Here is a 14,965-nt window from a genome sequence, read left to right on the forward strand (position 1 = left end):
ACTTAAAGCATCAGTAGAACTGTCTGTTATCTAAAAGCTGGTCAAGGCCACATGGCTCCATGCCACGTGCCCTCCGGTTCTCCGGGAAGCAGAGAGAGGCAGAGACAGAGAGAGACAGAGACAGGGATGGAGAGGAACAGCAGGGCTTCTTGAAGTCTCACTCAGGACTAGCACAAAATTCCTTCCACCACATTCTGGTGACCAAAGGGAGACAGGAGGCCAACCCATATTTGAGGGAAATAGAACCCATGCCTTGAACAGGGGAGCCAGGGCAATGTCACATCGCAAAGAGGTGTGAAAACAGTCTACCAAAAAGGCCTTGCTTCCCTTGCGAGGGCAGCTGGGCGATGTAGACCAGCTGTGTGTCCAGGAAGAGGAGGAAACGGGTTCAGGGAAGAGCTTGCCAGTCTCGCCACACTTGCCCACCCCCCGCAGATGCACGGTTAGGCACATGCCTACTGTGTCCTCAGCCCAGCAGGGAGGCTTAGTGAGAGCAGGGACCTCAGGGAAAGGGGTCCTGATTCCCCAGTGGTGGGACCACTCACCTCTGCTCTCAGGACCTCCATTTTCTCATCGGCAAAATGGGTCTCAGACTTGGCAGAGAAGTGGATGACACTGTCCCTGCCCTCAAAGATGTTAAGTAACAGGCGGAGAGAAGAATTCAAGATGTGCCCAGACCTGGGGAGGGTGGAGGGGTCCTGTTAACAGGGGAGGCGCAGCGAGCAGGGGCTCACTGCAGGAGAGGACCCTGTGGCTGAGCCTTGACAGATGAGGAACAGGATCAGAATAGACCCCACGCGTAGGGTACCGCCCGCAGGGAGGAGAACCAGCCTGTGCAGAGGTGTGGAGGCTGGAGCACACGTGGTCTAGTGAAGGGTCCTGCACCCCCATATTTAAAGCAGAAGTTCCCCAAGGGTGGGATGTTGGCTGTGCTGGGAGCTGATGCACACGTATGTGCTTGTTCCTTGGCAGGATGGGTTTGAAAAAAGGAGAAAGAAAAAGAAAAAAGGCAACGAGAGATTGAAAACAGATTACTGGGGAGAAAAGTATTTCAGGCGTGAGATGGCTGTCTCTGCAGCCGCCGGCTCCAGTCCCGCCCATTCCCTGGCCCTGACGCAGGGCTGGCAGGCAGAAGGTGTGTCTCCTGGGACTGTTCAAACTGAGGGCCTGGCTGGCAGGAGGCTAAGGCCTACCCCATTCCTCCCTGGGTGCCAAACTCTGCATGAGGCTTAAATATCCCCACAGGCTGACTGCGTAACTTAGGCCATGCTAAATGCTTTCCGTGCTTCTTGAATTCTCCCCTTGAGGTACATTCTGTGATTGCCCCATTTCCTAGGTCAGTAAACCGAGGCTCAGAGAGGTTAACTGGCTTGTCCACAGCCACACAGCCAGTCAAGGGTGAATCTGAGTGATGCTATTGCCTTATCTTGAGCCTGGGGTGCAGACAGAGGAAGAAGAGGTTTAGGACCAACCATAAAGAAGAATGTTCTGGGGGATACAGGGTTTAGGGTGGGAGGCAGTCTGGGGCAGTGGTTAAGTGCTTGACTCAAGAGTGAGATTTGGGGGTTTTTTTGTTGTTGTTGTTACAACAGTGTGACCTAGATTATCTGACTGATACAAATCATGGTAAACTAAGTTACATGATCTTCAAAATGTTAGGACTTATCTTCTTCTAAAAAGCAGGATTTGTTTTTAATTTTTAAGTTTTGCCAAATACACGTAACATAAAATTTGCCATCTTGATCATTTCTAAGTGTACAGTTTAGTGGTATTAAGTACATTCACATTGCTGAGCTACTGTCACCACCATCCATCTCCAGAACTTTCATCTTGTGAAACTCAAACTCTACGCCCATTAAACACTAACTCCCCATCCGTCCTCATCCTCCCAGCCCCTGGCAACCACCCTCCTACCTTCTCTCTCTCTGATTTGGCTGCTCTAGGTACTTCATATATGTGGAATCATACAGTATTGGTCCTTCTGTGACTGGCTTATTTCATTCAGCATCATGTCCTCCGAGCTTATCCATGTTGTAGCCTGTGTCAGAATGTCCTTTTTAAAGGCTAAATAATATTCTGCTGTGTGTATGGACCACATCTGGCTTATCCATTCATCTGTCGATGGGTGCCTGTGTTTGCTTGCACCTTTTGGCTGCTGTGAATGATGCTGCTGTGAACACGGGTGCACACATATTGGGGGCAGCATTTTTGAACAGTTTTTGAGAGGGAAAGGTGCTGACTAAGAAGCCAGGAGATGGGATGTCAGACTCGATCACTAACTTGCTGTGTCGCTTCGGGCACATTGTGTTCTGCAACTGAGTCTCACTTTCCTTATGGTCCCTGCCTACTTCACAGCAGCGCGCTGAGTCCAAGTGAGACCCAGGAGTACTAGCGAAGAACAGCCGCGAGGGACTGTTATTGTTATTACTCAGTGGGGTGAGGGCAATGATTTCCCAAAGGCATGAGTCATGAATGGCGGAATTCCAGGCATCAGGAGAGGTGGTTCTGGGCAGCAGAGACCAGATTCCACACAGAGCAGTGACCCTGACCCTGAACCCGCAAGGGAGCCCCACCCTCCCTCCTTGGCCACTGGCCGGTGTGAGGAAGGAGTCAGTGAATGTCATAGGCAAATAGGCCCTTAGGGTAGAGCCTGCAGTCCCATTGCCACATGCAATTGTTAGGGAGGCTCAGAGACGGTGATATACTTGCCTAGAGTCACACAGCCAGAGAGCAGTGGAAGCCGGACTAGAACTCGGAACTCCAGACTCTCAGCCCTGCACCATGCTGCCTCCCACGTGGTTCCAGTTCTAGGAAGAAGGTATCAGAAGTGAGCTCTGGAAGAGCTATTTGGAGCAGGAGGATCAGGGGACTCAGAGGGTCTCAAGGTGCGGGTGGAACTCTCCTCATCTGTATCTTTTGGAGGCTGACCTAAGAACATTTTGCTATGTGGCCCTCTCTGTACTTTCCAAAATCTTGAGACTACTTATGATCATAATAATTGCTACTTGTAATTGAGCCCTTCCAAGTCCCAGGCATAGAGCTGAGTACTTTATATACCTGGTCCCACTTCATCCTTCCTATGAGGTAGGAGCCAGTGTTATCTCATTTGAAAGCCCCTGCACCCCAAGCCTTAGATCGGTGGCATTTTCAAGGCCACAAAATGAGAGGAGGCCAGAACTGGGATTTGAAAGCAGTCCTGGGTGCCCGTTGAGTCTGACTGTTGAAGCAAAATGATCTACTGCCTCTTCCTCCGCTGAAATCTGTTACAATTCTGTGTGATGGAGGCGTGGAGCTGCTTGTGCTCATTGTCTAGGTGGAAAGACTGAAGCTTGGCAAACTAAGATTGGCCGGGCTGGAGAAGGAGTCAGGGCCAGGACCCACCCGCCAGGGCCGGCTTCCACCCCGTACATCTGCTCTGGGGAAAAGAAAGCTCTTCCAGGAGTGCCCATGGAGATGCAGGATGGGGAGGGGTTGGTGACAGAATCTGGATGTAGACCCTTCCCTCCAGCAATGACGAGGGCAGCCAGCATTTAAGGAGCACTGACAGGGTTCAAAGTCTTCTGCTTAACACTTTGTATCAATTATTTCATTTCCTCTTCCCCTATGTGGAAGGAATTAATTCCCCCCCCCCCATTTTGTGGGTGCAAACGTTTAGGTTCAGAGTGGTGGGCTCACTTGTCCAGGGGACCAGGCTAGGAAGTTGTGGCAATGAGAAGCTAAAGTCTGGCTTCTTATGGCCTTGCAAGTTCCCCTCCCCTAGGAGATAAGGGAGAAGCAACCTGAACAACCCCACCCCAGGCCCCAAGGCCTGACACAACTGAGATGCCATATGCTAAGAGTCCCCAGGTGGTTCTAAGAACCCAGATTCCTCAGGTGGAGCCACCGTGTGTTATGAATCTACAGTTGCCTGATTCTCTGCCTGCCTGGATTTGAACCCAGGTCTAACTGAGCAACTATTATGTGCCAGACATTGTGTCAGGCGTTGTGACACATTATGCCATTGGAGTCACAAAGTAGTCCTGCATAGGAGGTATTATTATTGTTGTTGCTGTTGTTATTCCTATCAGACAAATGGGAAAACCATGGCTCAAAGAGGCGATAAGACTTGCCTACAGGCAGCGTCCAAATGTCAGGGTTTGAACCTAGGCCTGAGTCCAAGCCTTCATTCTTTCTACTATTTATAAGCCTCCCTAACAGAGACCCACAGACTATTATGGTGGTGCTTCAGGCATCAGAGGAGTCATAGATCTGGCTCCCAGGGCGGTTCAGGGATCCATGAAGTCACTCATGACTTCCAGCTGGCTGTGAGTTCAGCCCATCTCTAAGGTTGTGCTGGTGGTGGCTGCACCCTTGCTCTCCCAGGAAAATCCCTGGGACCTGGAGTGGAAGGGCCTGAGAGAGAGAAAGTGTGGCTACTTTAAAAAGCAGAACGTTTGAACGATTTGAGCCATGATGGAGAATGTGGATGTGACGTGCTCCCTGGCTGTGAGGGCACCAGCAAAGGCTGGCAGTTATCTGTGAAGAAGGAGTGAGAGGCAATTCCTGCATGAAAAATGATACTGGATTCAAAGAACTTACAATTTTGAAAGTCTGTGACTGTAAGATTCTCAGATCCCATTTTGTCAGATTTCAATCTAAGATTGTACAATATGCAAAAATCTAGGAATCTAAGACTGTGTGTGTTTCTTCCCTCTTTTGTGTTTCCTGGTCCCTATTCAGGCAGGTAGACTGTGTAGCATCTACTGACTCAGGGAAGGGACATTTCAGTAAAAGCAGAGAGCAAGTTTTTTGGATCTCAAAAGCACCCTTTCCTCCCAAAAAAGACCATTCCTGAAGGAACTTGGGGCACAGTGAACACCTCTTGAATCAGAGAAAGGAGGAATTTGATGCCTTTCTGTCCCTCTGCTGTACCACATTTGGGGTGATGGCTGTTTAATCAGCCTGGGTCCTGGAGTGAGGAGACACAGAGTAGGGCCTTGGCGGACCTGAGTGGACGCATGGCATGAGTGGCTGAGGAACAAGATTGGGGGTGGTTGTTACTGCACCCTAACCTGACTGATGCACGGCTCCCCTCTCCCCTCTCTCCTTCCTCCCCTCTCTCCTTCCTCCCAAATAAGAAATCTAGGAAGAGAGCCAGACAAAAAGCTATGACCGAGGATGTTTTGAATTTTGTGGGTCAGCATGACCCCAGAGAGCTTTGAAGAGTCCAAAAGTAGAGAGTGGGGAAAGGCTCGAGTGATGAAATGGTCATGTGGTATGTTGAAGCCAAAAGGGCCTGAAACAACCTCCCAGCGAGACCCAGCCACAGGAAAGATGTGTGTGTGTGTGTGTGTGTGTGTGTGTGTGTGTGTGTGTGTGTGTGTGTGATGGGGTATGGGGAGCAAACCAAATTGATTAAGATTAATTTTCTGCCCACATAGGAAGTAGGGTATCATCATAAAAATTAATTCAAAATAGATTACCTTTCCTGCCCGTCAGAATTTTGAACTGAGATTTTTACCTGCTATGCATAATTCTAAAATTCCACAGCCCTAAGACTCTTGGATTCTGGGCTTTTATCATGACTCTTTCACTGGGTAGAAGTTGGAGGTGGACACTGGGAGCGCCCAGGCCTGGAAACCAGGAGAAACTCTCCTCTCAGATGTCACCTTCCCTGGGTGGCCTTCCCTGACCACTTGGTTTAAAATGGAACTTCCCCCACCATGTTGCCTATTCCTGACCCCTCTTCTTTCTTTGTTCGCAAAGGACTTAGCATCACTGATGCAGCATATTTTATTTATTTCTTTGTTGTCTATTTCTGCCGCTTGGTTGTAAGTTTCAGAAGGGCAGAGATGTCTCTCTCCCTCCCTCCCTTCCTTGTTTCTTTCTATTTTTCAATCTCACTTCTCTTTTTTTTTGTTTTCTTTCTTTACTTTTGTATTTATTTCCTTTCCTGTATTTATAAAAATTTTTTAAAAACATACATAAAAGCCTAGAAAACAATGAACATTCATTTGCCGTTGGCCCATCACCTAGATTTAACAACTGTTAACATTTTATTATTTGCTTCATTTCCTTGGTGCCAGCATTTTCTAAAGTAAATCATTTTCATCATGCTATTTTCTCTTTAGAAGCTTGAAGGTAGAGAGTTTTGTCTCTGGCACTTGCTGCTGTATCACTCACTGCCTGGAACCTTGTAGACCTTCAACAGATAGTTGGTGAATGAATGACTCTCACTTAATCCTCATAGCAACCCTAAGTATTAGGTATTAGCATTATCCCCATTTTACAGAAGAGGAAACTGAGGCATAGAGAGGGAAAGTAACTTGCCCAAGGCCACACAGCTAGGAGATAGTGAAAGGAATTTGAGTTCAGACAGGGCTGAGTCCAGAGTCCACACATTCACTGCCCTAGATCTCTCTAGGGGGTCCTTTGATTGGATGTTCTTTCATCTTCTCTGTCCACCTATCCCACCCAGGTACCACCCACAGAGGAGACCGGGAGGCTGACCAGAAGCAGGGCATCCCCATCTGGGAACCCAGGTGGTCTCCGTAAAGGCTGGGGCCCTCTCTTCCACCCTGGGGTGGAGACAGAAAGCTCCTTCCCAGACGAGTGACCTTTGGGGTTTGTTATGAGTAGAGATTCCTTCTGGGGAACGTGATGGCTGATGCCGGAAGCCTAGGTCCCCAGACTTAACCCCTAGGAATGTGGAGCGGAATCTCTAGGCCTCCACCCTGCAGGCCAGCGTTCCCAGTTGCTCCAGCCAGAGGAGGCGGGTTCTAGGTAGCTCTCCGGGTTGCTGGGGCTTCTGGGGAGATGGACTGGGAACCTTCTGTCCTCAGGTTGGGAGGCAGTTCCTCAGGGTAAACAGAGCTCCAAGCTTCAAAATCAAAGAAACCTGGGGTCTGCCTCTTCACCTCTTCCTTCCTGTGTGACATCAGACAGTTGCCCAATCTGGGGAAGCCTTGGTTTTCACATCTATCAAATGGGGACACTTATTATCCCAACCTCACACAGATCCGAGGCTAGGGTGAGGCAAGCCAGGAGACCAGGGCACAGCATTTAAGGAGGTGCTGGCTCTCGGTTGCTGACCCTGCACTTGTGGGATCCCGAGGGTGAGTGCCTCCTTAAATTGTGCACCCTGGTTACCGCCACACCTGGACCCTAGTCCCAGCCCCACCTCCCAGGGTGGTCCTGGAAAGGAAATGAGGTATTTTGTGCCAAGTACATCAGCACAGTGCCTAGCACATGGCTCATTCTTTGGGAAATGCAGTTATTGTTGCTATTATTGATGGCTGGGGGGGTGGTTCCCAGCCAGGGCCCCATCTCTCTCGACCACCTCCATCACTTCCTCCACCTGTGTGTATTGCATTCCTTTTTATTTTTTATCTCCTTCTAACAGTATTTCATTACTATGAATTTCTAGTATTTTCCTTGTCCTATAGTCTCTGTTCTTTTTTTTTTTTTTTTTTAGTTTTTTTTTTAGGGGGGTGGTAGTTAGGTTTATTTAGAGGAGGTTTTGGGTATTGAACCAGGATCTTGTGCACTTAAGATATACCCTATCCCCCTGTTCTGTCCTGCAGCATGGAAACAATGATAGCTAATATTTACCGAATGCTTACCAGGTGCAGGGCACTGTGCTAAGCATTTATAATGCCGTCTCTCTTCCTATCTTTGCAATGACCCTGTGAGGTGGAAACTAGGATTGTGCCCATTTTGCAAATGAGGAGACTGAGGCACTTCAGTTTCAATATTAAGTACCTTGTCCAAGGATGGACGGCTGGGGACGGCCAAAGGGGTGTATAGACCAAGACAGTGTAACCCTACAACCCATGCAATGGAGCAGGCAGATGGCTCCAGGCAGAGGCCCTAAAGCCCACTGGAGGAGACCAAGCTAAGTGAGGTCCCAGGGACCTGGGGGCAGGGGGAGGGGCCCATCAAGCCACAGCAGGCAGTTTCTGAGTTCTTCCCAGGCCAGAGAGTGGCTTCTGCCTTCAGGCTGTGATAATAATGACGTTGAGCTCATATTTATTAAGTGCTCATTCTGGACCAGCCCTGTGCTACACGAGTCACATTCAAGGTCTTGATCATCCTCACAACAGCTTTCTTATGCATTATTGTCTATGTTATGAATGAGGAAGACCCCAAGACACCAGGTCAGGGTCACAGCCCAAATATATGGTAGGTCCAAGATCCGAACCCTTACTTGTCTGAATCCCAGGTAGGCTTGGGGCTGAAGGCTTGGCTGCTGAGGGCCTTGTGGGCCCTTGATCCCAATCACCTTTACCTCTGTGCCTCCTCCCTCTGCTGGCAGCCACTATTAAATGAGGGTTAACCCAAAAGGAAGTCATTGCAGGGGCTGGGGCTGCGGTGGTGGCGTGGGGAGGAAGGCATGTTTCTGGGCTCCGAGGACCCTACGCCTGGGTGCTCCATGCCCAGGCCCTGGGCCCCAAGGTGCACACCCTGCTCTGGATGAAGTGGAACCTGGGCAGGTGAGTTTCAGTCTGGAGGAGACAGCTCAGTGAGGATGCTGAACTTTATTTGTACAAATTTGTTTTCTCCCTGGCCTGACCCTCTTCTTTGTAATTCATCCCTCATCCTGGCCACATGGGAGCCTCCTACTCAGGACATTCACTCCCTCCCCGCAGGATGAGCTAAATATTTCCCAGCATTCAAGGCTATCCGTGGAGACTAATGCAGAGGGCTGGCCCTGCCTCTCTGCCTTTCCACAGGTGGGCCCCTCCGCCTAGAATGTCCTCCTTCCCCTGAGATCCTTCTAGATCTTCTCAGGCCTGGCTGGGCACGACTCTGAACTCCCCGGCCCCAGGGTGGTTGTGTAATTTGATACCAAATTCGGCATTTGACGAAGAGACGAAAGGTGGCTTGCATCTAAAAGGCGGGTTTTGAACTTGGATGTGAGTTCAGTCCCAGCTCTGTGACTTACCAGCTGTGGGAGGTTGGGCAGCCTCTCTGGGCCTCAGTTTACTTCTTTGGACACAGAAAGAATGATCCAACCTTCTCCATTTGGGGCGCTGTGCTGAGGGACTGGAGGGGGCCATGCGACTGAAACTCTGGGCTCAGTACTGGCAACACGGTCAGAGCTAAAAAGGTACCAGGTGTTCTCATAACACAGCAGGTTTAGGAGCCCATCTGGAGCTGGTCTCTGTGCTGGGTGTGGGGATGGAGCCGTGAATGGACTCATGTGGCCACAGCTCTTAGAAACGGAGACCAGGGAGGGAGATGTTCACCCACTAGCTGCCACTGTGACTGTAATTAGGTATATCACCCCTAACTCTCCAACCTCCACCCCTCACCTTGACCTTGAAGCACCTGAGCAGGATCTAAATCTGATTTCTCTCCATAACCTTAGCTCCTCAATCACCGTCTGGAGACTCCGCACATACGTAAGTTGAAAAGATTACTGTAGCAAACACTTACGACACTAAGTGTGTGATAGCAACTGTTCTAAGCACCTTACAAACATGAAATCATGTCCTTTTCCCTCTCAAGTATGTACTCTGGTCATCACCCCCTTTTACAGATAGGCAAACTGAGGCACAGAAAAGTTAAGCAAACTACCCTGAGCATTATAGCCAGTGAGGGGCACAGCCAGGATTTGAATCCCCGTGACTCACTCCATGCCTCTCTCGAGTTGATGCCACTTTCCAGCTGTGTCCAGGAGGGGCCTGGTCTGAAGACCTTGCCCGTCTCCACCACTTGCTGACCCCCGGGCTCCTCAGCTTTCTACTCCCCAGGTGGGCTGTGGAGGCAAACAAGGCCTCAGCTGCAGCCTTTGATGTCCCCTGCCAAGCTGGCACTCTGAGGCCTGGGGGTGCCTCAAGGGATGCTAGGCCAGCAGCTGGGCCGGCTTCAGGGCCAACGTTTCCGTAAACACCCCAGTGAGCCAGCCCTGCGTGGTCAGTCCATGGGCCGCTGGCTTCGAGGGCCGAGGTTTGGCTGGCCCTGCGCGGTTTCCTCCAACATGGCCACCTCCACCCCCTCTGCCTGGCTGGGCTTCCAGTAATGAAGTGTTTTGCTGTGGGGCTAGTGGCGCTGGTGGGACTGGTGGGGCTGCTGGGATGGGGCACTGGGGACTCTGTCCCACTTGTCCCACTTAGGATCCTGGAAGCCCCTCACTGCAGCCTGGGCAGCCCATAGGCCCACGGGTGTCTAAGGAGAAATTGGCCTCTAAGGGGACAAGTCTTGGGCTCTGAGCCCAGAGAGTGGGTGTGGCCGGAATAGACCCTATCTGTCCTTTCTGAGGGGTTGGGAGGTTAGGGAAACAACTTCTTATGCAGACAGAGCCAGGCACTTGGAGATGCAAGGGAAAGTCTCAACCGTGGCCACCACCTCTCCCCACCCAGAGTGTGTGGCTGCAGCGAAGGGGCTGTGGGTGGAGACTGAAGGACCGTCAATCACCAGAGCAGGGGTCCTGAGTGCAACTCGACCCCTGCCCTTTAATTCTCACAGCCACCCTGCTCGGAAACTGAGGCCCAGAGAGGTGAAGTGCCTCGCCCATGGTCACACAGCAAGTGACAGAGCCAGACGTGACCAGGTCTCCTCCTTCCCTCTGAACCATTTCCAGCTGACCATCTGAATCCCAGACAGTAGGGACTGGAAGGTGCTTCCTCCAGGCCATCTCTTAGGAGGCAGTATGGCACAGTGGGTAAGAGCACAGACTCAGGGGCCAGCTGCCTGGGTTTAAATCCCAGCTTTGCCTCCTACCTGTTATGTGACCTTGGACAAGCTATTCAATTTCTTGATGCCTCGGCCTCCCCATCTGTGAAATGAGGATAATAATCATGCATCCCCTAGAGGGTTGCTACGAGGACTAAATTCAGCCTTGATGCATAGTAAGCCTTCCACAAATGCTAGTTATTTCTAATCTCTCGCCAGCCTTCCCACTAAAGACCTGGGGAGACACAGGCCCAGAGATGGAGGCAAAACCTGCTGGCGTCTTGCACACATTTGGCCCACGTCTCCTCTGAGACCACTGAGAAGCTCTCGCGTTTGAGCTGAGGGAGGCCCCGAGAGAAGAGAAGAAGGGAAAGATGCAGGGAGAAGGGGAGGATGGAGGAGGTGCTTGCTCTCTTCTCCAGCCCAGGGCTGGGGAAGGGCAGTGTCAGAGCCCAGGAGAGGAGGGGAGTGAGGCAACATGCTGGGTGACCCTGGGTCCATCCCTTCCTCGTCTGGGTCCCAATCTCCCCTCCTTGAACTCAAAGGGGCTCCTCAGGAGGGCTTCAGGGCTGCTGAGGGGAGAGGGAGGGCCCAGAACCCCAGCCCAGGGCTCCCACCCTCCCCTTTGTCCCAAAAAACTTTCCTTGTGTGTGTGTTAATTATTTTTATGTGGGATTTTGTTCTGAATGAGGGTCTACTGTCCTGAGAAGGGGACCCTGGGCAGCAAGGAGCAGGGATGGAGCTCCCCTTCCTGCACCTGGGGACCCTGGGGCCCAAGCTGATGACTGGCTGGTGACTCACTCCCTTCTCAGCACATCCTGCCGTCCCATGACTGGGAGCCCCACGGGTGCGGCCCCTAACCAGAGTCCCCCTAACCAAGGTGCTCCCCCCTCGACATGCACAGGGACTGGGAACAATTAACTTGCTCCTCAGGCTAGGCCAGATGTTCACATGGCTATGGGTTTTGCTAACCACATGTGACTCAAGGGCTTCCTCAGGGCTGGAAGGGTCCCAAGAGGCCACAAAGGGCAACCCTGTCATGTCATAGCAGGCGAAGTGGGACCCAGAGAGGTGAGGTGACATGCCTAAGGTCATTTGGGGTAGAGGGAGGAGGGAACCCGTAGTTCTGGCCAACAAAACATGCACAGAAGAGACGAGTGGCATCATTTCTGGTTTGAGGCAGTGAAGGTCCAGTGTGCCTTCTCCACCCCTCCTCTCCAAGGTAACCTTGGAGACTACTGGTCTAGAATGGTGGTTCACAAGCTGCGATGTGTATACAGATCACGTGGGTGTGGGGGATGGTTCTGGGGTGGTGTCTGAAATTCTTCATTTCAAACAAACAACTGAATGATGCGGATGCATCAGGGCACACATCTGAGTAGGGAAGAGCCAGAGGATGCAGCACCAAGATGGGAGAAGACCTCCCAACTTCATTGGAGTACTCACGAGCAAAAATAAACCTTTGCTGGGATAAGCCACTGACATTTGGGAGTTTATCTGTGACCTCAGCAAAGCCTAATGTACTCCGGTTAATACACTGGATAGGGAATTGTCATTTAGCCGGTCAGCCAATATCTACTAAGTTCCTACCATGAACTCATTTTGTGCCCTGGGCGCCTCACTCAAGGAGGCACTCACTCTCCAGGTCCTGCTCGCACAAGCTCAGCACCTGATGGTGAGAGCTCCTTACATTTTGCTCCTCGGGCACCTGTCTTTCTGCATCCTGGTCCCAGTGCTGTAAGTCAGTAGGGGAGACGGGGCTGGAAATGTGGACCTTTTGGCTTACGAGCCTGAATTTGCTTCTGGTTGTGCAAAGAACCATTGTGCTCATTCCAGGGTCTTATTTAGGGAGCTATGGCAGCAGCCAGAAGGGTTCCCTGGACTGTCACATCCCTCTAGTGCCAAACTTGGTAGTTTGGGGGCCTGAACCACAGTAACTAGTCAGCAAACTGGCAGCTCCTGCTGCAGACTTCCAGTGCTTTGAACATGTACGGACGGTTCATCCATCACTCACACTCCCATCATCCGACAGCCTCGTTGCCAGCCCACGTGCTTCCTGAAGTGGCCAGACCCGGGCCGCCTGCTATCCACACTCCCATCTTCTGTTATTTAGGAGAACAAGTGCTAAGTAAAAACACGTGCTCTGAGTCAGAGGGGCCCTTCCAGACAACACTTTTAGTGATGTCTTGTCACCTCCTGGACAATATTGTCATACCTCCATCACTCCCCTTGGGACGCACCGCCCGCCTCACCCCATCACTGGTAGGGGAGGGACTCCTCCTCTGTCATGTGTTGTTATGAACAATGTGCCTCTCTCCGCCTCCTCCTCAGGCCTCGCAATTCCTCCCCTCCAAAACTAATCAAGGGTGATAGTGGTCAGAATAGTAAGTACCTTGGGAGCAGTGAGTACAGTCTTGGAAGGAACTTTCTGAAAATGTATCTTGATCTGGGTGGTGGTTACATGGGTGTGTCCATATGTGAAGTGTTGTCAAGATGTACACTTAAGACTAGTGCACTGTAAGCATTTCTCTGTGTTTATATGTTACCCCTCAATTTAAAAAACATATGCCACAGAGAGCTCTGTGAGAAGGAGCAAAAATAAATAACCACAACAAAACCCACAACATGGGTTTTGGAGTTATTTGGACCTGCACTGAAAATCTGGCTCCGTTTTCTAGCTGTGTGACCTTAGGCAAGTTACTTAACCTCTCTGAACTTAATTGGGTTTTTTGTTTGTTTGTTTTTTGGTTTTTTTTGGTTTGTTTTTGTTTTGTGAGGTGTGGACTGTGAGGATTAGAAACTCTTTTTATAAAAAGTACTTAGCACAGGGCTGGCTCCCACTGGGTACTCAATACAGAATCACTTTCGTTGTTATTAAAACCAGTGACCCTAGCAAGGATAGGGTGTGGGAGGGGTCTCCCCTGGGTACAGACAATAAAAGGGGTACAGAGCTCATAGACAATCTAAAGATGAAATATAATTGATGATTTTAAAATTCTGCCATTTGTTATCGCCCGGCGCTGGCAAGTCTAAATAAAGTCAGTCATAAACGACTGCATCCTAAAAGTGTCTTCTATTGGTCTAAGTTCTAAACAATTGTTGCGGTAACTGTTGAATTTTAATAAGATGTAGGTGAGCTTCAAATGAGCACATTTAAGTGTCTTATCCTTTAATAAACATCTTCTCCATGGAAGAAGAATCTGGAGAATTTCTAGGAATACAGATGCCCCCAACCCACGTGGACTCAGGAACTCACATTCACCAAGAGGGTCAGTTCCTAGCAGTTTGGAATCTTTGTGCTCACTTCAAGTGCACTTCCTGTCTCCTGCTCTGTGGTATTACATATTTCTGCATCTCAATAGTAGATTCAAAGAAACAATGAATGGAGAGTGGTGGTGAAAACAGATACAGGCAGTTCAGTCCTTTCTAGGTGACCCCTGTGGGGTTTTGACTTGTGTTTAAAATTTAGAACATGAAACAGTGTCAGCTGCAAAGGCTCATGGTTTTGCTTGGGGAGGGCCAGTTCTAGTTCATACAGGAAATATATTTGTTTCATCTCACAGTTCTCACTGAGAACGCTTTTGCTGTATGTGAAGGAGATGGGTGTTCAGAAGTGATCCACGCTAGGTGTCAAATACCCTGGGCAAGCCTCTGACTAAAACATAAGCATTCATAAATGAATAACACTATCTCCTTCTCTCCAAGTCTGTGGACACCCCCCGGCCACTTCCTCCAGCCATAAATGATCAAATCCCACATTTTCACCTTCAACCTCCATCCCATCAACTCCCCTTCCAGGGATGGCACCCAATGTCAAGTCACTCTTCTCCCTCACCAATTGCCCATTCTGGACTCCTGTATTGTCCAGTTCCATCACTTTGAGATTTGGGGTCTGGGGGACCCCAAAGATGGAGGCTGAAGACTTCCTGGCCACCACCTGACACCACCTCTTTTCTTATCTTTGCCAAATTCTACAATCAGAGCTCCTGTCCCTACATCCCTGGCCAGTGACTGCGGCTGCTCCCGGATACTGGTGGGTTGAAGTTCGTGTGTCTTACTCCCCAGTGACAACACGGCTCCCTACCACACAGTCAGGTCCAGTCTCTCCGGGGGCCTGGGGCTCCCAGAACAGGCCCAGCAATCCTGCCATCCTCTCCCTCTAGGCCTCTGTATGTGCCGTTGCCTCTGCCTGGAACATTCTGCCCTCTGTGACTCCCTCTTGCCTTGGCTCTCTGAGAAGCCACCTCCTTCAGAAAGCTGTCCCCACCCTCAGTCCAAACAAGGACCCCTGCTCGGCATCCCTAGGAAC

This window comes from Camelus ferus, chromosome 19, assembly GCF_009834535.1.
Source record: "Camelus ferus isolate YT-003-E chromosome 19, BCGSAC_Cfer_1.0, whole genome shotgun sequence".
In the NCBI taxonomy this organism is placed as follows: domain Eukaryota; kingdom Metazoa; phylum Chordata; class Mammalia; order Artiodactyla; family Camelidae; genus Camelus; species Camelus ferus.